This window comes from Myodes glareolus, chromosome 15 (genome assembly GCF_982192425.1).
Source record: "Myodes glareolus chromosome 15, mMyoGla1.1, whole genome shotgun sequence".
Taxonomy (NCBI): Eukaryota; Metazoa; Chordata; class Mammalia; order Rodentia; family Cricetidae; genus Myodes; species Myodes glareolus.
The window spans coordinates 23,438,997-23,464,206 of record NC_142040.1 but is presented as its reverse complement, the minus strand read 5'-3'; the positions used below and the strand labels follow the sequence as shown (position 1 = coordinate 23,464,206).

The 25,210-nt window shown below is 44.8% G+C and overlaps 1 protein-coding gene across 1 annotated transcript in view; it reads left to right on the top strand.

Annotated features, from left to right (window-relative positions):
• Positions 1-1,152: 1,152 nt before the first annotated feature.
• Sv2c (synaptic vesicle glycoprotein 2C) overlaps positions 1,153-25,210 on the top strand; it is a 195,194-nt gene continuing 171,136 nt past the window's right edge. Inside the window, exon 1 of the mRNA XM_087896799.1 lies at positions 1,153-1,369. The gene's annotated coding sequence lies outside the window, so the exon portion shown is untranslated. The remainder of the gene's footprint in view (positions 1,370-25,210) is intronic.

The following is a 25,210-nucleotide window of genomic DNA, read 5'->3' as shown; positions in this document are numbered from 1 at the left end:
GCCCTCTATATCACTGTCACTGGCTGGCCACGTGGTCCCCTCCAGCGTCTATGGCTTTCAGCAGAGCCTGACTGCTCTTCTCCAGCACATTTACATACAATGCTTACATATGTGTCTGTACGGCCAAGCTTTTACCCCCCCCCCCGCCCCCATTTAAACATGCAGGCTGTTTACTCGCATGGAGCACATTGCAGGAGCGGTTGTGCCTGGAGTTCCACCCACTGCAGCCCCACTGGCGCCGCGCTTTGTCTCGCCCCGAGTCACCATTACAAGAGAGATGATTGCGCGGTGGGCACCTGCCCGCGGGGCCGTTCCAAAGCCCGTGAGTTTCTTGTGAGCGCGGAGAAGGCAGGGTCTGCTATTTAGGGATGTCCTGCTTCTCACTGCGTCCCTTCCTGTGGTCAGGGATGGGGAGAGGGTGACAGGAGGGCGACACCCTGCCCTGCCAAGGCGGAGTAGGTGCTTGGGTGTGGCCTCGAAGATTAATTTCAGTTGGTAGTCCAGCCCCAGAGTTTAGGTGAGGCTGAGGCTGGGGTTTCTTACCCTCTGCAGGAAACGGCATTCCTGGGAACACATCAACATTCTCCCGGCTTTCTCTTTTCTTTCTTTTAAAAATATTAAGCAGTTCCCCCAGTTCTGCTGCCTGGCTCTTCCTGGTTTGGGAACACACATACACACCCCGTGCGCGAAGTTGCTTCTACTATGCCCCAAGTTTGTGTTCCAGCATGGAGATTAAGGTAGGGGAATGATAAGCTCCTGCCCACTGACTTACTGAAAGTCAAGTCAAAACTGACCAGCTCCAGGCCCAGAAACAGACCAAAAGCTTTGCTCTCTGAGCATTGGCTTCCAATGATCAACAATTTCCTTGTGCTTTCGGGGGCCCGGTCCAAAGGGCGGCCAAGTGCGCAAGGCACAGTCACACCCGGTGACTAATTCAGCACTGGCGCCTTTCTCTTTTCCTGGGCTACAAACTGACTTCTCCAAAAGTACTGCACCCCCTTCCCGGGACCCGCACCTCAGCGGCGCCTCCGCATCACACCAGGAGCTCGCCCAGCCTTGCACAACGCCCTCCTCCCCCGCGCTCCGTAACTCCCTCCCTGCGCATCGCTTGTACTCTCGCCACGCCGCCGCCCGCCACTGCAGCATCAAGGGGAGGAGGAGGTGGAGGAGGACCGCAGCGTGGCAGCCCGGAGCCACTTTCCCGCCCCTCCTCTCGTCGCTGCCTCGTTCAAAGGAGTCACCACTGAGCGCGCTGCAGGAGAGAGTGGCAGACCGAGGCAGCCCCGGGCAGCAAAAGAAGGGGTGCCCGCGCGGCGACGGCTGCATTGCAGACACCGCTCAGGGTAGGGGAACCCCGGCGGCTGAAACGGTGAGTAAGGAGGCCCCCCGCAACCTTGGCGAAAAAATCGCTCTCTGCTAGACTCCCCTTCTGGACCGGGAAACCGAGCGTTGCAGTCAGGGAACTTTTTGCAGCCTTGCAGAAGCGCAACTAGCTCAACTTCGCCGGCTCTGGCTCCGGGAAAGTGGCTGCAGGTGGGGAAGGCTGCTCGCTGGCCCCCTGTGTTGGAATGGAGAGGGGGAAATCTTACGGAGGCAGCGGAATGACCCCGGTTTACTGGGCTGTGGCAAGTCAAAGGCGCACTATGCTTGGGATTCCGTGGCAGGTGGGTGGGCAGCAGCAGGCGTTCAGGGTTGCTCCTGCGTTAATCTCCAGGTTTCTTTACTGCGGGGTGGGAGACAGGGGGGCTTCAGGAGGGCCAAGAGAGACTATTCAAATCAAGCAGCCAGGAGCGCCCGCCATCACCAAGCCATCACTGCAACCTCAACTTTTCTGCGGGGATCCCTCTGCAGATGTGCGGGTGATGGGAAAGCATGGGGAGTCGCGGTCGACTCTACGGGAGGCTAATAGAAACCCCGTGAATGTTCAAACTGTTCTACAAATCCCCCAAAACCCGCGAGTGACATCTGTACGCCCGCACCAAAAGGCTGAGAGCAGGGAAGCGTGCGGGCTGTGGCCCTTTGTAAGAATCCACACTTCTTACACTGCACCTCCATTCAGCAAAACACTATGGAGCGTCCGCTATGCGCCTGGCGCAGCAAAGCGCGTCTAAGAGTGAGGGGTTCTTGGGAGAAGGAACGTCCCCAATAAAAATGATGGTGATGGTGGTGGTGGTGGTGGTGGTGGTGATGATGATGATGATGATGATGATGATGCCAGCAACAACTACTACTATCGATTTAAAGCCAACAGGAAATGGGGCGACAGCCCACCATTTTCTCTTGGTGGACTTTCCCCCTTCAAACTGGATCTAGAATTGGGAGTACTTTCTCCCGCGTTGCTGGGACTCCTCTATCCGACCCGGGAAGATTATAGAATACCGGAATAAACTTGACTCGGGCAGCCAGCACCCCACCACAGATGCAAGGAACATCTCCGTGGGCGTGCGGGAACCTCAGTCGCCACGCGCGGGGGCGGAGAGGGAGGAGCTGAGTCACCAGCTCTGGAGGTACCGCCTGGACCACGAGAGCGATGGGGGTGGGGGGGGGCGCTCGCGTCACCCTCTACGTGTGGGCGTGATGTAAATGCTGCCCCGCGTTGGGGCGGGCGCAGCGGGAGGGAGGGCTAGGAGACCCAGTCTGTCTGGGAGCGCGTGTGTGCGTCAGAGGCTCTGGAGTGATGGATGCCCCGCGGCGCGCCCTGTGCAGAAAGCAGCAGACTGGGGGACCGGGGTGGGAGGATAGACTGCGGCAGGGGCGGCAGGGAAAACCAGGCAGGACAGAGGCTGCTGGCAGGGGAAGGGCTCCGCAGTGCGCCACAGTGAGAGAGCTGGGAAGGTATCTCAGCACCAGGGCTCCCCTGGGTACCCGGAGATGAGGCATCTTTTAAGTCTCAGAGGGATGCCCTGATATTCCTTTCTCCCGCCGGACTCCTTTCCTTCCTGCTTGACTACGGAATTTTTTTTTAATTTTTTTTAGTTTAGTTCTTAGTGAGAGCCAGTATCTCAGAGCCTACTAATTTTATCTTAGCCAGCTTCGAAAGGCCTAGTGCTCACCACAAGTTTCAAGCGGAAGCTTTCGTATTTGAGTTCATCAGGTTCTTTAACAACGATCCGTTTCTTGTGTCTTTAGGCAGAGGCCTGGCGTCTAAGTGGGATTTGAGAATGGTTTAGTAAATAACGTGGCGCTTTTTTTACCATGAAAATACGTGCTAAAATCACTGCTGATTTTGCGCTCATTGATGGAAAATTAAAAATCCAATCCCCCCACCCCTCATTTTCTTTAAGACCACATTCTGGGAAGTCGATAGCAAAGCCTTGATTGAGTGAGCCCAAATCTGCAGTGTGTGTGAGAAAAGGGATAAAGGGGGTGGCAGACTAGCAAGGGGGAAAGAGGAAAGGGAGAAAAGCAGTAATCAGGAAACCTAGACAAAGATCTGGCTTCCCAGTGTCTCCAGAGATGTTGCTTGGTCACCAGGTACCTTATGGCTGCCATCCATCCTCCAGAGCAAAGAATGATGAAAACCAGTTCACGGCAGACCTTTTCTCCCCACAGAGTTGTGTTCAGACTGCCTTGGAAGCATAAACTGTGTAGGAACAGAAAACAGGAAATAAACCCTTTCCGGGGAAAACAGTCTTTTAAAAAAAATTATGGGGACTTTCCCAGCACTGTTACCTTAATGGAATTTGGTGTTCAGTGTCAACACACGCAGACAACGTTTTTTTCCTGGCACTAAACTAAAAGCAAACGCCATTAGCTGTTGTCTGGAGAAGGCGGAAGAAGAAGGAAGGGTCGGAGGACATCTGACTACTTTGGGTGATGGAGTGGACAAATAAATTGGCTTGTCATGGCTCGATGGCAGGGAAAGTCGCTTCTCCGGCCTGACCAGTAGATTAATCTAAGAGTTTTTAGGTAAAAATTGTGCTTGTTCAGTCAGTTCCTTAAATGTAAATGATGCTTCAGAGATGAAGGTGCAGTTCCTAACCTCAGGGAGATTACCGGAAAGATGTCATGATATGCCAGATGTCACGTGGCCACCAAAACCCCATTTTCTTTCTTTTTTTGAGGGCCGGAGGTTGAGACAGGGTTTCTCTGTAGCTTTGGAGCCTATCCTGGAACTAGCTCTTGCAGACCAGGCTGACCTCAGACTCACAGAGATAAAAACCCATTTTCTTATGATTAGGAATGTGGCTCTTATTCTGAAATAAATTTGTTGATGACGTGTTTTTGTATAGAAACATCTGATACGTGAGTGTGTCGTCTTGGCCAGCTCACTCTTGCTGTTCTTCTCACCACACCTAGTGGTGGATTTCTTGGGATGGTCAAAATGAAAATACTCTTTAGAGTCTATGCAGTTGCATTAGGGGAGAAGCCACAACCCACCAATATGTTGTCCTGCTTCCTGATGGCTGGGCTTTCTGTCTGACACAGGCTCATGGAGCACATGTCTGTTTAAACTGATCCTTTAGTTCTAGTCTGTTTGCTAGCATCTGAAAGGCAGATCCCTCCCTCCTTCCCTCCCTCCCTCCCTCCCTCCCTCCCTCCCTCCCTCCCTCCTTTCCTCCCCGACTACCTGCAGTTTTCATATATTACTGCAATGGTTTTGTATTTCTTTTCCTTTTAAAAACCTCTTTACAACTGAGAATCCCATGTAGAATTTTTCTGCAGATTGAGAGTCTTTCTTGAGACAGCTAAGGATAACAACAGGATGAGGGTACCATTTTAACTCTTGATAGAAATATCTTAATAGTGTAAGAAGACACCAATTTTTTTTTTTTTATCACAAGCACTTCCTCCACCATGAGGGTCAGTTAATAACCATCGCCTATCACAGCCACTTACATTCCTGAGCAAGTAGAACAATAAGAGGTAAATAAATAGATTGGGTGAACTGGGTAGGTTGGCCCTTTCTAGCCTTAAAATGTTTCAGGCCAGGAAGTAGAAAAATAGATGATGAGTTATATTTCAAATTTGAATTTTGTTTATAAGTAGAATATCAGACATATTTTTGTTAACTCATTGAATTTTACATGGAGCTGTTTTTAGTAGAGAAAGTGGTCCATTCAGTTCTGTGTTGTGCCCTTTAGAATATGTGTAGCCTAATTTCTAATGTAGCCATGTTTAAAGCTTAAATTGTGCCTCATTTTGTTATTTTCTTTGTTTATTTATTCTGTTATTTTCACAATTAAAATAGGATAAATGTTTCACTTCTTCATCTTTTGGTTTTGCAGATATCCTATGGAGTACTACTACTTTATATGATACCATGTGGGGTTTCCCCACTTTTAAAAAGCTGTGGTGAAATAGATATAACATAATGTAGTATTACCATCTTAGAGGTACAGTTTAGACATCAGCTATATTAGTATTCAGGCTGTTGTGCCCCACCACCATTCAGAAGTTCTCTCTCACCTCCCAAAACTCCAACCCTGCACCCCTTGAATGATAGTTCCCCATTCTTTTTCTGGCAGCTGACATCCATATGCCACTTTTTGTCTCTATGATTGTGACTAATATCTTATGTAAATGGGATTGTGTGTCATTAACCTTTTCATGATTGTCTTATTTCTCTTGGCATAATTTCCCAAACGTTTTCTCCATGTTTTAATATGTTTTAGAATTTCCTCCCTCACTAAGGCCAAATGATATCCCGTTGTGACCATAGATCACGTTCTGCTGGTCTATTCAACTATGGACACTTGGAGTACTTTTATACTTTAACATTATGAATTCTGATTTCCTAACTTGGTATATAATTGTTCTTTTGGGCCCATGCTTTCAATTCATTGGAGCATATATCCAGAAATAGAATTGCTGTATCGGTATTTTTATTATATTTTTTATGTTTTTAGGAACTGGTATACTAGCTTCCACAGTGGTCATAACATTTCCTTCTAAAACATTGGTTCTCAACCTTGTTAGCGCTGTGACCCTTTAACACAGTATCCTCATGTTGTGGTGACCTCCAACCATAAAATTACTTCTGTTGCTACTCCATAGATGTAATTTTCTATTGCTATGAGCTATAATGCAAATATCTGCATTTTCTGATGGTCTTGGGTGACTCCTGTGAAATTATCACTCAACCCCCAAAGGGATCATGACCCACACGGTGAGAAATGCTGTTCTATGATGAACAAGGGTGACAATTTCTTTTCTCTATAACCAGTATCATTCGTTTTCTTGTTTTTTGTTCCTACTTACAGGTACTTACATGTACATGTGTGTATGTACATGGAACCCAGAGGTCAGGGTTAGGGTCTTTTCAGTTATGTTTTTTGGGGAAAGATGGCTCACTAACCCTGGTGCTCACTGGTTCAGCTAGACCGGCCAGACAGCTCCACGGATCTTGCTATCTCCGCCTACCCAGCTCTGGGATTCTATGTCCATGCCACTGCACCTGAGCCCAGGGCATACTTTTATGTGGGTTTAAAGTCCAGGGTCAAGGAGCCCCTAAGCCCAGGGCATACTGAAGATCTGTTTGTCACAGAAGCGCTCACGTGACAGAAGGGACATGGCGACTCCCTCTCACTTCTTTTTATGGCACGAAATCCACTCGTCATAGCAGAACCCTCAGGCCTTTGCCACTTCCCTGAAGACCCAAGTTGTAAATACTGTCATTCTGGAGACAAAATTCCAGAGAGGAACAGGGAGACAACTCCTGACCACAGCAGGTGCATTTGCACTAAAATATTGTTTGCTGTTTGTATGACATTATGAATTTATCTTGGCATATTGTATTTTTATTTGCTAAATCCAGGCAATCTGTGTATAAGGTTTATTAATTTCGCCGTTTAAAAAATGAAATGAAAGGGGCGGGTTGAGGGCTTAGTTAGCCACAGTGCTCGATGTGCGAGCATGGGGCCCTGAGTGTGGAGCCTTGTAAGAGGCGTGGAGTGGTGGTTTGCAAGGGTAAACCCAGCACTGGGGAAGCTGAGGCAGGGGGATCCCTAGAGTTCACTAAAGTCATAAGTTTCCAGTTTAGGAAGAGATTCTGTCAAAAAGTAAGGTGGAAAGTGATTGAGGAAGACATAATGCTGACCCCCCCTCCCCCGCACACACACACCATCCCTCTTCCCTCCCCCCCCCTCACACACACATTCCCTCCCTCCCATTCTCTCTCTCTCTCTCTCTCTCTCTCTCTCACACACACACACACACACACACACACACACGTACATACATGTGCTTGGCATGTGCATACCCCACACAGAATGCACATACACACACACACACATACACACATGTGCTTGGTATACACACACCCCCCACAAAATGTACACACACATACACAAAGAGAGAGAGAGAGAAAGAAAACTATTTTATATTATTTGAGTACTAACTTCTTTTCATTAAACTTAAGGAGGTTGAAGACAAGATTAAGGAGAGGCCATTGCTTTATTTTGTACCCTGAGTTCAAGACATACTGTCAAATGATTAAAATATGTCACGGGGAGAAAAATAGTACAATCATGACCAGTTTCTTAGCCTTGCTGATCTTTCATTCTTCTCTGCTGTGAAAGATGATTTTTAGTGTTTAGGGTTGCGTGTGATGATATGTGAAATACTCCTGTCATGCTATTCATAGGCATGAATACTACTGGCATATATGAAATACTCCTTGCATATATGAAATACTCCTTGCATATATGAAATACTACTGGCATATATGAAATCTACTGGCATATATGAAACACTACTGGCATATGTGAAATATTTGTAGGCAGGTGCTGTAATTTTAAAGATGCCTTTTCTACTTTGCATGCTGAGTTTTAAAAAAAGCACTCTTTTACCCTCATGTAATATTTGTAAAAGGAAGTGCATTCCTTTTTAATGAATGAATCTCCTTCTCTCTTGATTAAAATTGCACTCCCAGAAGCAAGCAATATTTCCTGAGATTCTAAAGACTTTAGCTGTGTGGTTACAGCCACTCCGTTCTCAAAGAGAGTGCATTCCTGGAGCGGTCTCACACATACACACACACACACACACACACGCACGCACGCACGCACGCACACACACACACACACTGGGCCCCTGTAGTGAGCTGTCCCCATAGGCAGGCACACAGCACCTCACATTAGAAAGGGCTCCCTGTGCTTCATTTAGGGCCTGGCTGTCCTGTTGCCTCTTAAAATTCTGAGCAAGGGGCTCCATGCTTTCTTTGGTTCTGGGCCTTCCTAATCATATGATGCATGTGCATACACAGAGTTTGTCCACAGACCCACTGTGCGTGCATATTTAGTTTGTTTCTGTTATGGCTCAGGCCTCTCGTTGCTCAGAGATCTTGTGATTTTCCCCAAACTGGAGCACATCAGCAGACACCTAATTCCAGTGTCCATCCCTCTGCGCTGTGCCTGCCTCCACCTGGCTCTAAGCACCCAGTGTTCCAGAGTCAGAAGATCATTGGAAGCTTGTGGAGTGCTGCCCAAAGTCTCCTTAGGAAATGTGGGCGCATCTCCCTTCCCCATCATCACCCTTGTGACTGGGGAGAAAGTGGGGATACAGTAGCATGTTCCTAACATTCTGTCTTCTCCGATATTCAGGTTTGAAGATCTACAAATAAATAGTCTTGGATGATTGAAATGTTCCTAAACAAAGTTCCCAAGATATTTTGTTCTTTGTTTTAAACCTGTCAGGAAGGTCACGTGGCATGAGTGTCTCTGCTTTATGAAAGAGCCAAACACTCGGCAGTCCATGGACAGGGTGACCTATTTTATCACCTCAAGCTCTGGCTAGCCTCTTTAAAGGCATTCTTTTTTTTTCTTTTCTCCATACTGAGAATTGAAACTTGGGCCTCACACATGCTAGGCAAGCACTCTGTCACTGAGCTACACTCCCAATCCCAAAATCATCCACTTTAATAGTCCTAAGCATACCGTTATGCCCGTTTTATTTTTTCTTTATTTCTGACTATGTGCTCTTAAGAGATGTTCTGGCGACTCTGGCATTCTCTCCCGAGTTTTCAGCACGTGACTACGTGCTCTAGTTAATGCACATTAAACACATTATTGGCTGCACTGAACACTGGAGTAATTTAAATGTTAAGATTACGACTTTTCAAGTAGATAGTTGTAACGTGCACATTGGGCTTGTTGTTGGCCACAGCAAGGGGAAGGGAAAACGGAGGCCTACTATAGAACCCAGAGTCATGTCTCTGCTTCTACACTGACTTCACTTGTAGAGGATTTGACTCTTCAGAGACTCCTCACCATTCCTTGGAATCCTCAGCCTTGGCTCCCTGTCGCCCTTGTTCCCTGCTTGGCTCCCAGTAGTCACGATGATGGATTACCTCCCAGCCTTCCTCCACTGCCTCTCTGTGGTATTAATAGAACCTGCTGATGGGACCAGGAGCTCTTACCGTCCTTGGGGAGACTAGAGAATGAGTGAGAGCTCGGGGGCCCATGAGAGGACACTTCAAGGGACACAGTGTTCTGTGCTTGCAGTCAATTGTTTCCTCTGATGCAGCCCTATTATCTTCGGATCGTAGATGGTGTGACACCTTCTTTCAGTTAGGAAGAGCTGGTTTCTGAGAGACCTCTTTATCTCCCCCCTTCTAGACATGCTCAGACTTCTCAGAGAATTGAGATGACTCATCAGCACTCAATTATTTGCAAAAGTGAAAAAATATAAATAACATAAATGGCCATCAGAGGCTGATCAGGTCATTTGGGTCATTCAAATCATGAAGTGCTATACTGGCTTTGGAACGAATGAATAAGGGGCAGTAATTAGCAGGAACCAATTTGGATACATCTTAACATTGAAAATTTAACAAGTTTTGACCAAATGATATGATATACTTTTAATCAAGAGAAACTGAGATACATTTAAAAGCATGGAAGAATAAAGCCCGAACTGGTACCTTTGGGGAATAAGTTGGAAAAGATCATGTGCTGGGAGGAGACTTACTTTTGCCCCCCTTCCTTTGAGCTAAAAGTCAGCATTGTCCAAGGAACCCCCAAAGCATCATAGACTATTGCTCTTTATTTTCCACCTGAGAGGTGGAAGGTGAAGTTCCTGTTGTTGAAGACACCATGTATGTCACACACAGGACTCAGAGGACTGAACTGTACTCAAAAGATCCCTCTCTTAAGACTCATGGTGCCAGAAGACTCCATGGAAGCTTCCAAAGAAAAGAAGCAACCAACAGTCCAACCCACCCATGATGCCCATAAACCACAGCAATGACCAGCATGGCATGGGAACCCTAAGGGTGCAGTAGTGGCACTCATGCCTTGGCAGTAACCAACAGCTCTCTAACTAGGCATAAGACCTTCTCAACAGAGGGAAATCATGCCTAGTGCTGGAAACTAAGTCCCCTACTCAGAGCTAGTGAGGTCATGGTTCTCGGAGGAGAACCTTCAGCTGCTGCTTTTCTATTGCTACTACTAATCCCTAATAACTACATTCTAAATATTTATCTTATGCCCACATGAAAGTGTCGTCCTTACCCCTCATCAAGGAAACGGCTTTCTGCAACAGATGGAGACTCTACAGAAATCCACAACGGATCAAAATGTAGACTTATAGGCACCAACCGCTGTCAAGAGCCTCAGTCTGCTTGTTTTGTGTGCTTGAACGGAGAAGCAGGTTTATTTACTTAGGGCTGAATATGGAGGTGGGTTTATGGTATGCAGGGCCAACAGGGAGCAGGTTTAGCTAGTCTCAGTGGGGGGTCTCTGCAGGGGAGCAGTCTCAGGGCACAGTTCTGGTTGATAGCTTCTACAAACAATGCCAACAGTCATACTCTGGCCCTAAGATGGCTTTTCCATGTCCCTGAGTCACCGGGAGAAGGTATTTGTTTTATTTTTTGTTTTGTTTGGTTTTTGTTTGTTTTGTTTTCCGCTCCCATGGTCTGAGGCATTAGGGTTCTCCACACTCCACATCCACCCAGGCTTTCTCCACTCTCACACTGGTGTCTTGCGGGTCCGTTAATTTACACATTTCCTGATGGCATAGGAGCCTGAGTATATTTTCATACCCTTGCTATCTGTATCCCTTCTGGTTTGGTATCTGTTTGGAGCTTTTGACAGTTTTCCAATTGAAGTTTTTCTTACTGTTGAGTTTCCAGAGTTTTTGCTTATTTTTGGATACCAGTCCTTTATCAGTTGTATAGTTACTCTTTGTTCCCTCAACTGTCTTTCACAAAGGACAAAACATTTTCTTCAGAATAACAAACACGCTCTTGCTAAAACTGCAGGCTTTATAAAAGTTTCCGGATAAGCTGTGTGAAACTGTCACAAGTTATTTTGAAGGGGGCGAACCTGCACTTGACGGCAAAGGCACAAATGCTGTTTGTGAGGGCTGTGGTGCTTGTTTAATGCTCCCATCTTCAGATAATGGAGCTTGCCTGTCTAAGCTCATCTTAGCCTCTATTAAGTTGGAACATACTCTAAAGAACCAGCCAACTGCTTTAATAAATGCTGTTGGAACACCAGAGAAACGGGACAGGAGCCCTTAAGATTAAATTAAAACTACTTCCTCCCGCAAAATAGAACAGAATTGGTGACTGCCTTCATTCACAGAGCTTTTTACTTAAGCCATGTAAGGGGAAATGAATAAAATAAAAGAGATTTTCAATATTTTTTAAGAGCCTTTAAATCATTCCCTCCAATTCAAATACTTTTAGGCTCTCCTTGCTCTTGGTCAATGGGCAAGAAAAAGGCATGCTTTTCTTTTTTCTCCTTTTTGTTTGCCTGGGGACTTCACCTCAGCTCCTGGCATAAGACCCCTCCCCAGGGAAGGTCAAGACTACTCCCACAAGCTATTTAAACTGCCCCCCAGAGAATGAACACATTCTCTGGGTTTCATGGTCTCCCCCTTTCTCTCTTTCCCTCTCTATGCTTTCCCAGGGCCACCCGGGAGCATTTCATTAAACATGCGCATCTTTTAATTCAGTTTAATTCGGTCTGATTAGAATTATTTGCCTCAGCAGAGAGGCTTGTCTAAGAGAAATACCTAACACTTTTTTTTTTTAAAAAAAAAAATCTTTTTATTTTACATACCAGTTCCCTCTCCCTTCCCTCCTCCTGCTCCCCTCACCTTCCACCCACCCCATCCCCCCCCCCCATCCACTCCTCAGAGAAGGTGAGGCCTCCCTTGGGGAGTCAACAAAGTTTGTCACATCACCTGAGGCAGGACCAAGGCCCTCCCCACTTTATCTAGGATGAACAAGGTATCCCTCCAAAGGGAATGGGCTCCAAAAAAGCCAGTTCATGAACTAGGGATAAATCCTGGTCCCACTGCCAGTGGTCCCACAAACTGCCCAAGCCACACAACTTGCTCTCACATTTAGAGGACCTACTTTGGTCTTATGCAGGCTCCCCAGCTGTCATTCCAGTATCAGTGCGCTCCTACAGCTGCTTTTGTGGGTGTCCCCATCATGGTCTTGACCCCTTTGCTAATATTTTCACTCCTCCCTCTCTATGACTGGACTCCAGGAACTGAGCCCAGCACTGGCTGTGGATCTCTGCATCTGCTTCCATCAGTTGCTGGATGAAGGTTCTATGATGACAATACAGGTAGTTATCAGGCTGATTACAGGGAAAGGGCAGTTCAGGCTCCCCCTCCACTACTGCTTAGAGTCATAGCTGAGGTTATACTTGTGGATTCCTGGGAATTTTCCTAGTGCTGAGTTTCTCGCTAACCCCATTATGGCTCCCTCTATCAAGATGTCTCTTTCCTTGCTCTCTATCTGACCTTTCCCCAACTCAACCTTCCCGATCCCTCATGTTTTCCTCTCCCTCTCCTTCTCCCCTCCCTACTCCCCTTCCACACCCTTCATTTCCCGACCCCCCAGCTCCCAATTTACTCGGGAGATCTTATCTATTTCCCCTTCCCAGGGAGATCTTAGTGTCCTCCTTGGTTCCTAGCTTCTCTGGGGTTGTGGACTATAGGCTTTGTGTCTAATGACACAAATACTACTCATAATGTACTCACTTTATGAGTGAGTACATATCTTGTTTGTCTTTCTGGGCCTGGGTTACCTCAGGATGATTTTTTCTAGTTCATCTATTTGCCTGCAAATTTCATGATGCTATTTTTTCTCTTCTTCTGAGAAGTACTCCATTGTGTAAATGTACATTTTCTTTATCCATTCTTTGGTTGAGGGGCATCTAGGTTGTTTCCAGGTTCTGGCTATTATGAATAATGCTCCTGTCAACATAGTTTAGCAAATGTCCTTGTGGTATGAGTGTGCATTCTTTGGGTATATGCCCAAGAGTGATATTGCTGGGTCTTGAGGTAGACTGATTCCCAATTTTCTGAGAAACAAAAAGCATACATTTCTAATGTACATTTAACCACCAAGGATCTGCCAATGCCTGGGATTTTCTTCTGTAGTGTTTTAAAGACTACCCTGTCAATACAAAGAATTAATAATATTAATAATAAGCAAGAAGTCTGGAAAGAACAGGACAGATCACATGATCATCAGAGTAACTGTTATTAATGTTGTCTAGAAATGGGAAGAGAAAAAAAATTCTCTTGTTGCTTTTGGTCTTAGGGAAGGGCATTCCCTGTTCATGGTGAGTAAGGTATGAACCACTGGGATGTATATGGTTTTAGTGTTATCAGAGTGGATAAGCCTCCTTTGTTTTGTAAGTGGTTGAAAATTTTTAATGGATGTGTGTATAAATTTATCCTTTTCAGCCTCTTTTATTGGTACCCCCAATACCCTTAGAGATATAGACTATTGCAGCTTTTAGTTTCTTCTCACTTGGCTTTGGTGTGTGGCATTTTAAAAAAGAAATCTATCAATGTTATCCTGAAGAGTCGTTTGTCATCATAGCTTTTTTTGCTTGTTTGTTTTATGACGTCCTGGTTCATATATTTAATTGGATTTTCTCTTAATATTCAGGTAAATTTTTGTAGAGATTCTGGAATGTTGCCAAGTCAAGTGGATTTATCTAGAGACCTTAAAAAATACAAAAATTATCTAACACCTAATCTTGTTTTATAAGAATATGGGGCCATGTGCTCATCGTCACACAAGTCCTTTAGAACTGATCCTTGCTTCTCATTGTCAATTAAATAAAATCCTGACAAATAATCAGAACATTTGTGACCAGACAGGATGACAGATATGTCTAATTAATTTTTAAACCTGCTGAGTTTATAGAAATCAATTCCACTGAAAACAAAAATGCTGATGAAAATGAATGACTCATGGGCTAACTTTATCTTTCCAGATTATTAAAGGCTGTGTATCTTTATAATCAAAAGATAAACACATTGCTATTTGCCATTTGAGGGCAACTGTCTTACTTTTTCAAAATCATGAGTTTTATTCCATCTTTGTTACACATTTGTTTGTCTTACATTAATTTTTTTAGAATATAGGAAACAGCCTGTTTGAGTCCGCAGAGGAATTTAGTTAGGGAAGTAGTTCCATGACACAAACATTGGTATGGTTTGCTGAAGGGCTTTTCTAACTCCCAGAACTCCGTATATCTGGAATTCAGCACTGCGTATTTATATATCCCCAGGCAACTTCTTTTCCCTGAACTCTACCTACTGTTTCCTTTTCCTAATTAACAATCTCTCCCTTTACAACATGATGGATTTCAGCTTGATTTTTAATATTCCCTTCTTTGAGCTGTCTTTCTTACTCGGGGAAAATGAAAACAAACACCTTGGGTAGAGTGGACACTGACTGCAATCATACCACCTACACAACCATCCCGCAAGTTCGTAGTGGACAGCATCAGTGATTTGCTTTCACCCCGACTAATCTGTGGAGTGACAGGGGCTAGCTGTTCTGTTCTACAATAAGCTTGTCTGGATTTTCCCCAAGGTGAAGGCTGGGGCCTTGCGTCTTCCTGGTAATAATAGACACCAAGTTAATGGTTGGGTCCCTCCCATGTGCACACAGTTCATAACTATGTGAAATTAGGCAGAATCTCATAATGTCTTGTGATGTTAACTTTGTGTGGAAACTTAACAAAGCCTTAGATGTGAAGATATTTGGTTAAGCATTATTTGGGGTGTGTCTTGAAGATATTTCCACGTCCAGTCACCATTTGAATCCTTAGACTAAGTAAAGCAGACTGTACTCCCTAGTGAGGAGAGACCTTATTTAACAGATTGGGTAAAAGGCTGAATAAGAAACATTTTTATGTGCAACTATCTTATGGCGAAGCCACTGATCTTCTGCCTTTGGGTTCTGACTTGGATTAGAACTAGAACATTCTATATCATGGGTAGGCTGGAGTTCTCAGCCTCCATAATTGTGTGAACCCGTTCGTTGCACTAAACCACTTCCTATTCCTGTCAGTATCTGTGTATCCTGTTAGTTCTCTTTCCCAGGCTCAGAACTGACACCTGTCACTTAGCCCACAGTCCTGTAAGACCTGTAATGCACATGACAGTTCTGCATAAAGTGCTGTGTAACTTTCCAGTATCCTGTCACACATCTATCCATTCAAAAAATTAGTTTCTAGTGGTTTGAGCTTAGAGCTGAAATACAGTTCGTTTATGAATGTCTTCTAGAACTGTAATGCTTCCTAAGAGTGAAATTACTTTTAAGCAAGAGAAGACTACATTAGGTTTAAGAGATCCTTTACCTATGATGTTGTTACTAATGATGACTTCCAGACCCAGCTGCTGCCGAGGACCATGTCAGGGTTCATGGTTCTACCGCGGCTGGGGTCTCTGCTAATTCCGGGTCCTTCCTTGCCACCAAAGGTCACAACCTGAGACCTTGATGGTGTCCGGCTGCCATATGGCTGCCAGAACCATTCCCACCTGAGTGGCCATTTCTTCCACCCAGAGCCAGGATGTCATCTGGGCCCAAGCTGCAGTGTGGCCCTCAGACACCATCATGGTCTTTGATCGTGGGTGTCTGTACTGCTTCGATGGTAACCGGCGCATCGGACATCAGCACAGACCCTAGTTGCAGAAGGGCCACAGATCCTGACGTGGCCCTCAGCTGCAGCTCTGGCCTGGACATCACCATGGCACTGAGGGGCAGTGCAGGCCACTTAGATATGGATGCATCTTGCCCTAGGACACCAGCCTGGACTCAAGTGGCTGATCTGACCCTGGGCATCCTCATGGTAACAGGAGCCTCGTATGTCAATCTGGGCCCTGATTGCTATAGGGCATGGACCCAGTCATTACCCTTGGCAGCAGCCTGGCCCAGATGACACCATGACCCTGGATGGCAACACAGGCCACCTATATCTGTATGACACCAGCTGTGATGTGGCTCCCCAGACTCCGGCCAACCCTCAGGCTCTGACCAAGATCTCGGGCCTCTGTATTGGTCCTAGTGGCTACCTGGACCACAGATTTAAACCCATAGACCCTAGCTGCAGCTGGGTCATAGACCCAGACATGACCTCAGGCAGCAGCTCAACCTGACTGACATTCTAGCTCCAAGTGGGAGCCCTGACCACTCAGACCAGAACGGCTCTGGTAGCAGCACCTGGTCACCAACAAGACCACAAGTTGCATCCCAGACCTGAGGCTTCATGTGGCCTTTGGTGACACCATGGGACATCAGCATAGACCTTGGCTGCGGCAGGACCACGGATCCAGACCTGGTCCTCTGCAACAGCCTAGGCCTGGTTGCCACCATGGTCCCAGGTGAGGACAACGGTCACCCAGATCAGTATGGCCCCAGCAGCAGTGTGGATTATGAACCCAAACATAGACTCAAGAGATGGCCCAGCCCACTGGAAACATCATGACACTCCATGGCAACAGGAACCATGGACATTAGCACCGACGCTGGCTACTGTGGGACCAGGGAATCTGACATCATGGCCCGGGTGGCAAGCAGTCCTCTGGCATCTACCCACTCCTCTCTGTCTTCATTTCTTCCTTTCTGGGTCTTTCCATACCGCACGAATCATTCTGCTTTTCTGTCTCTCTTATGTCTCCGCCAGATGTTTCCTCATGTAATAAGGCCCACACGACAGGTGCTGCAAGGTGCTGGGCAGGCCCCTGGCTGTCTTCCCTGCAGAGCCTTGGGGACCCAGCCAATGACACCCAGCTTTTATGTTTATTCGTAATTTTAAAGATAATCCAATTAGAGCCCCAGACTGTGATGACCTGCATGCTTATTCTAAATCTACCAACAACTGCTACCTGCAAGAACTCGAGCACAGTCTCATTGAAACCTTAAATTTGTCCTCTGTTATTTGAGGGTGTGTGGGGAGGTGGGAACTTACAAGAATTCCTCAGGGGAACGGCATTGGTGGCTGTACTGAAGGGCTCTCTAGCAGGCCCAAACACTACCAACAGGTTTTATGGTCTACCCTTCTCTCCCCCTTGCTAAAACCGTTAGATTACATTCCTAAAGCTAGCCTTCACCAATTCAATTGCTTTTTTTTTGGCCACTGACTTGTTCCTGAGACAGAACACCAAGGTCCAACAATCAAGATTCATTATTTGGCTAACATGGCCAGTCAGGACTTAGCAACTTGCCCTAGCACAGATTCCCCCTTTTTCGCCTTAAAAACCCACTCCTGGAAAAAAAATAACAAAAACCAAAAAAAAAAAAACACCAACAACAAAAGCTACTTGCTTGCTGCCTTTGTCCAATCCAGAGGCAACAAGGTAGCGCCCCCTTCCACACACTTTACTCTGAAGTACGTAAAAAAATAAGATAAACTAGTAAATGAATAAAGATGTTCCAAAGATGGCTGCTGAGGCTCTTGGTGGATTCTGGTGGTTTCTTCCTAACGTGGTCTTTAAATCCTCCCATTCTTAGAGATTATTGTCAAGCAGTGTTTTTCCCATGGGATTCTCTGCCTGGGTTTTCTGGGAATGGTGTAGTGTGGTGGGGCCGGGGGAGGGGAGGTGATTTGGAATTGATTCTAGAAGAGATTCTAGGGCAGTGGTTCTCACCCTTCCTAATGCTGTGGCCCTTTAATACAGTTCCTTATGTTGTGGTGACTCCTGACGATGAAATTATTTTCGTTGCTACTTCGTAACTATAGTTTTGCTGCCGTTTTTGAATCGTAATATCAACACCTGATATGCAGGATATCTGATACACAATATCCTTTCCCTGAGAAAGGGTGGTAGACCCTTAAGGGGTCGTGACTTACAGGTTGAGAAGCGCTGCCTTTGGATGACAGCTCCGTTACCTACCGTGATCCAGGAGATCAAGGATACGATTGTTAACTGAGACTGATTTAAGAATAACTCAGAAGGGAGAAATTAGAAGATCTGAGGGAGTGGTGTGGGGCTGGAGAGCTGTTGCCTTTCTGTGGGCCTGTCTATCTCCATGAGTGCTGATAAGAACTCCCAGTCTTTATGGATGCAGGCGGTGTTACTGGGGGGCAGAGCCCTCCGCTTTTATTGATAAATTTATTATAGCTAATTGTTTTCCTAAACGTTCATTATTGTGACTCTGAATACATAGTGATGGTGCATCCTTTGGGGGTATGGATGTCTGTGCAGAAGAAACTTAGCTTGCATTCAGAGACAGTAACTGAAAAAAATTAAACCAACCAAACAAATCCATATAAAGGTTCATACCAGCTTTCCAGCAGGCCCGAGGAAGGATGCTTACGATTAATATAATTGAAAATGCGGTTTGGATAGCTAAGCCAAGATTAAAGGAATGTTCTGCAATGGATCCTAATTTTTGACAGGAGAGACATTCTGCACCTTCTTGTTATTGTCATATTATACAATATTATCTTATTATTACTTCATTGATTGTTTGGTCATTATGTCAGATGTTTGGTGTAACATAAAATCTGTTTAATGAGACTCCAAAATAAGATGGAAAATACTTTTCATATCATACCTCATCTGATGCGTTAGAAAAAAAAATAGTTGCTATGTGATTTTGAAATGAGATATTATGAAGGTTACAAATCTAAGCATAAAATTATCTTAGTCTAACATTAAAATCTGTTTGTATACCTAATTTATTGATAATCTTGGAGATGTTTTAAAGTTACTTACACTGTGTTTGTAGCTTGCTGTGTAAGTGTGTGTGTGTGTGTGTGTGTGTGTGTGTGTGTGTGCTGTCTTTATTTTTTCTTGTCATTTGTTGATGGTTTATAACACCCTCACTCAGAAAGCCACAGCATAGCTAACTGCCTTACCCAGGGTCTCCTGGTCACACTGCTCTTCTGCTTGGAAGGGTGGCTTCCTGCATTCCCAGGAGAACAAACCACGGATTTTCAATCTGGCTGACATACAACAGCACAAACCTCTCTTTGTAACATTTTTTCCTGTCTCTTTGACTGACGGCTTTGGGAATCGAGATGTCTGCCTTTTGAAGTGTCAGCTTCTCAGGCCAACTGTTATGCTGATATTTGACCCGAAGGCCATGTGGGCTCATCATTCAGGCAGCTCGGCTTCCCCTCTGGTGATGTGAGCGGGATTTGTATCAGTTTCTAGTCGTTTGTGCTTGCCCTCTGCATCCTAAACAAAACTTCTCCTAGTGCCTCCCCACAACATGTGTCTGCTCCTTAGGCAGGCTGATTTCTTACGCCTCTGAAGCCATGAAATGCGGAGTTAGTGATCAATGTACGTTCCAGCTCTTGCTTGAATTCTTAAATGTGCCCAAAGTCTCTAACGCACAGCTTTGCCAGCAAATGGTCCAGGATATTTCATTTGCGCAATGCCTGGTGAGCATTTATAATGTCAGTTAACTGTAAAATTAGCCAGTGTTTACTATCTCTTTCAAATATTGGGATAACCGTGAAAAGAGGAGCTTTTAGATAGCTCGTGGCATTTAATGTTTAATCCTGGCTCATGGCAAGCTTCCATGAATCCACTGGAGATCAAGATTAGTTATTTATTCACGTATTAGCTTGTAAGCCATAGCTCTGCTAAGTGAAATGAATGTAACTTCCCAGTATATAATAAACACTAGCACCAAAACCACCAGGTCACCAGTTCCTGCCTTGAGAGGAGACATTTGTTCCTCTGGGATAATCAAAAGTCTGGAATTTAAGTGGAGATGGGAAAACGGACACGTGACTTAATAACCTTCCCTAAGCATTTAAAGGGTAAATACACAAAAGATCATGGCCAGCTTTTCTTCTCTTCTTAACAGAATAGGATGAAATGGGTTTGAGTAGATAATTGAAATATTCTTTTAAAAATGTAATAGGCATTTCAACAAATTTTAATCTGGGTGCCATTGCTCCTGTCTGTAATCTTAGCATTTGGGAAGCTGAAGCAGGAGGATCAGGAGGTTGATACTGGCCTGGTCTATGTCACAAGTCTAGCCGCGTCTGAGGTACACCTGTCTCACAGGAGAAAGATGGGGAATCCAGTCAACAGCTTCAGTCAACAAGCCAGCCATCTCCCTTGTGCGAGGCTAGCCTATCCTTAGGAAAGTGAGATGGCTCTAATACAGCCTAGAGTTGCAAGAAGCATATGAATCGCAGTGAGATGCTCAGATTGAGCATTAATTTATCTATGCTATAATTCAGAGTGAGAGTCAATACAAGCCATCCACAACTCCTTGGAGACTGAAAAGCTGCCATCGAACACTTGCTTAAGGTAACATTTCTCAGCCTCAGTTCTGCTGGCATTTGGAACCAGGTAATTCTTTGTGAGGACAGTTCTGTGCATTGCTAAATGGGTAACAGCATCCCTTACTCCACCCACTAGATGTATCCTCCTCCTCCAGCTGTTACACTCAACAATGTGAGCAAACACTGCCACATTTGAATTTGTGAGCTCCCCCTTTGCTTATGCCAGTGTTGAGTCTGTACTGAAGGGGTCCCTGACGCCTGCCAAGCCATCTTTATTAACTTTCCTTCTTTGCTTACCAGGAACCATCAGTGGTCATACCTGGCATCGCAGTCTGTATGTAGCTAGGCAGGTTCTCTCACCCTTCTGAGATCCTTCAGACCATGCATCCTGGGGTGGCTAGCGCGCAGGCTTGTGAGTGTCTCCCAAATGCTTTGGTCATGTGTGAAGCAGCCACAGCACTGAGATCTGAAAGGTGGAGGGCCCGTCTTCATACTTGGAAGATCTAAGTATCAACCACCCTGTTGGAGAAATTCACTTCACAGTGCGTAAAGAGCAGATAGATATATGGCTCGAGAGGTTGATCTATCCACCGCCCTCAGGCTCGGAACTATCAAACTCCCTGTTGGAGCCCATGTGGCTCCCAAACACAAATATCTGTTTTCCCTAACTGGACTGGTACAGAGGCGCAAGGAATAACCAGACACAGCTTACACCATTATTACGAAAAAGGGCATCTCCGGCTTCTTCCTCCTGAAGATCTCTCCTGAAGATGTCTGCGTTTATTCTCCAAACATCTTTTATACCAATACATAAACTGGGGGGGGGGGATACATCATCATTCTGTCACCTAGGCAACCAGGTGAATGACTTTTTGTCACCTCCGCATCTACCTGTCTGCTGAGTATGCTAGCTGTCATGTAGGCCTGAATTAGCATCTCAATAAGGCATCCTCTAAATTACAAAGAAAGGGAGCAGCCAACATCCTGACCTTTGTCAGGCAGAGACGCCTGTCTGCAGGGCTACGTGATCACTTTGGATCAGCCCAATGGCTTCAGAGCCTGGCTGCTACACCATAGAGAAATCTGGGCCCACAACTCCCATGTTATTCTCAGTTGATGACATCAGCTCTCAGCATCCGCGTGCAAGGCTGCTCTCCATTGCCCCAGCCCGCGGCCTGCACTTCCCAACTTGGCCCTGTCCCTCTCTACAAGTGCTGGGTCTTCTCTCAGCCTGGAACTTTTGGCAAGAGAAATTCAGGCTTCCTGAATTGTGGATATTCTCAGTCTCCCAAGGTAGCTCAGTTTTAAACCATTTGAAAGGTCTCCTGTCAAGATTGTGCCCGGACACAGCCCAGGGTCACTTGGGCTGCCATATTTCTCTCTACTGCTGACCTGATCTTCCAAGAAATCTCTGTCTCAGGCAAGCTGTGACTGTAGTCAAGGCCTGTGAGCGCTGTGGTCTTAGCCTGAGGGCTGTATTGCTGGTCTCTTCTTCACCAGGGCCACCAGGTTCACCTTTGGAGGAGACTGTGCTTCCTTCTCCCTGGGGGAGCATGATCCCAGGAGCTGTGCTCATCTTGGCTTCCCTGAGCATATTTCACTTATCTTTACCTCAGCACTTTTTGTATTGAAACAAAATTTTAGTAAAAACATTTTTAAATTCTCTACCAGCACATGAGCTTATCTCATTTTTTTTTTGTTTCAGAGACATGTTTTATTATCTCTTTCATTTTTGAGCTCATAATATAATGACATCATTTCTGCCTTCCCTTTCCTCCCTCCAAACCCTTACACACATCCTTCCTTGCTCTCTAGAAAATTCATAGGCTCTTTTCATTCATTTTGTTGCATTCATTTATATGTATATATACATAGACTAATTACAACCTGCTCAGCCTGTCTAATGTTACTTATACATATATTTCCAGGACTGACCAAAGAAAGCCATTCTAGCATGGCCTCCACAAAGTCCTGAAGCTTTGTCTCTTTCTTGAGTAGAGTCTATTTATTCTTGTACCCCTCCCCCCTTCTCCTTGGCCCAACCACATCCATGGATTCTGCTCCACCTTTTTACCTGTAGCCTCTGCTAAGATTAGTTATAAAACTCATTGCATTGCAGTTAACCAAAATGTATTAAATCAAAACAAAAATGCATTGGCATCAACATTTATTAGAATCACATCCTTAGGTAATTAAAAAAGAGGTATAATAGATTGCTTATTTCCCCCTGTGGACACGTGGAAGAATACTTCTTTGTAGTTTGCCTATTGTAGAGAGGCTGTTCCATACAGTCGCTAGGGCGTTGGGAGAGTTTCTTTTTCAATACTGTGAGGCTTAGGAGAAAAGGAGGGATGGGGCATGCTGGCGGTGCTGCTGGGTACCTGTTGTTCCATTTTCTCAGAGCCTCAGTCTAGGCCTCCATCACCTCTCACTTGAATTAATACAATAGGCTCTAGGCTAAGACATATGATTAGTGTCTTTAAATCGTTTTCTCATCTGAGTTATCTTGTGAAATATAAAATGTGATATCTATTTTGCTAAAGATCAATAATGACTCCATCTTTATGAGGAACTACTCTGAACTTCCTGGGGTTCTGCTGGTGTCACACTCTCCTTGGGTCCTTATTGCCTTCCTGAACAAAGTCCTGCTTGCCCTTGCAGCAGCTCACTTAACTAATTCCTATTATCCTTCCTAACTAACCAAAAGGAAGTTTCCCCTTCTTCCCAGGTCTGACTGAAATGCCTTCCAGTGCATAACCAAGGCACTGTGTCCTCAACCTATTAATGAATGTTCACTTTTTTTTTTTTTTTGCTGGGATCCATGAAGGTCCCCCTGTAGATACAGAAAGTTATGCTGAGCCTAGCACAAGTGGTGTATATTGTACAAGAGAAGAGACAGAATCCAGAGACCAGAAAGTAAGCATTACTGACATGAGGCCACAGTGTGTGTATGTGCATGCATGCGTGTGCGTGTGCATGTGCGTGTGTGTGTGTGTCTGCCCATAATCCAAAAGGCTCTCAGTGTTCTGTGCTGCTCTGTCAGCATTGTAGACATTATTTTGGCTTAGACAGTTTACTTGTAAGCTTATTGAGAGATGTTCAATCCATATTCTTTTTTAATCAAACAGGAAGCATGACCTTGGCTTTATTTATGAGATTCTCACTGATGTGTGTCTGTGATCCTCACCGGCTTATTGTTGTGGAAGCTTGAGTTGTCCTCTGCTCATAGCCAGCAGAAGCCTTAGCATTTGGAAGAGCTAAAATGTTTCCCATTAGTTTGGTTCATTAATATTCTATTAGACATTTACACAAATGCTTTTTGTTATAGCACCTGGTTGGCTTCACTGCTCCATTACCCATTCTGTTAGAGTGTCAGAATCTGCAAAACCATACATGATGTCTGAAAAGGTAATGGAGTGTGTAATGATGCATAATTAAAACTGCTAAAATATTCAGCATGTTGTTTAATAGATTTCCAAAATGATACTACCTTTGATCCATTATTTAACATTCTTCATTTGGTCCAGGTGCTTTTTCGTAGCCACTGAATTGAAAGATGTGCACAGGGAAAAGGATTATATTATTCATCTGCATTTGAGTTTACTGCCAGCTCCACAACTCTAGGAAATGACATTTTTCGTTGAGCATAGAGAAATGTAAAGAATTAATTATGAAACAATATTTTGAGTAGTAGAATAGTGATATTCTCTTAAAATATTAGTGATTCTTAACTATGTCCTAATTGGGTGAATAATTACTGTTGCAAAGAAATCTAAATTCTTTTTGTTCTGGTCTTGTTTAATCTCTGGGTGCTGGCCCCATTATCACTTCAGAACAATATAAAGGTTTGCACTTCAGCCTATGGCGTATAAAGACAATCTGTGGCTACTATTGAGATGCTAACTCCTTATACAAGATTAGTTACTAGGTTAATTATAACGGCAAATATATTTTACTCTTCTAATCCCCATGATTCATTGTTAAACATGCAACTAAAATTTTAATGTATATTCTACTGAACACTTAGATTAAAGTAATACCTATTTTTGGAAACTTTTCTGGAAAGCTTTCTGGAAAACAGGCAGAGGAGGACTGTTCCCCACTCATTTGTTAGACCAATATAATTCTGACTTAAATCAAAACAAAGACTTTACAAGAAAGCAACACTCCAGGCTCAACCCCTCACTGCATAGATGCACATCCTCAGACTTGTTTTGCCATTTGAGGCAGAATCTCACAATATGTCCCAAGCGCTCTTGAATTTGCTGTGTAAGCTAAGTCTGGCCTTGAACTCTCAGTGTCTCTTGCTTCTGCCTTCTGGGTACAGGGATCACAGGCAGGGGGCACCACACCTAACCAGTACTAGTGGATTACATATTGAAATTTATGAGAAAGATTGAGGAGATCGGCCAGGCAGTAAAATTCCCACTACATGGCCTAAGGACCTGCCTTTGGCAACCTAGAACCCACATAAAAGCAGAATGTGGTGGCATGAATTTGTAATCTCAGTACTGGCAAGGCAGATGCAGGTGGATCACTGGAGTTAACTAGATAGCTAGTATAGTCTATCAGTGGTCTTTAGTTTCAGAGTGGAGATGAATTGAAGAAGGCATTCAATATTGACCTCTGACCTCTGCATACACATGCATGCACATTTGTATATACAAACACACACACACTATACACACACACACACAAACTAACAACAACAACAAAAGAAATTAAGAAGGATAATCCATCATACCCACATTTATTTG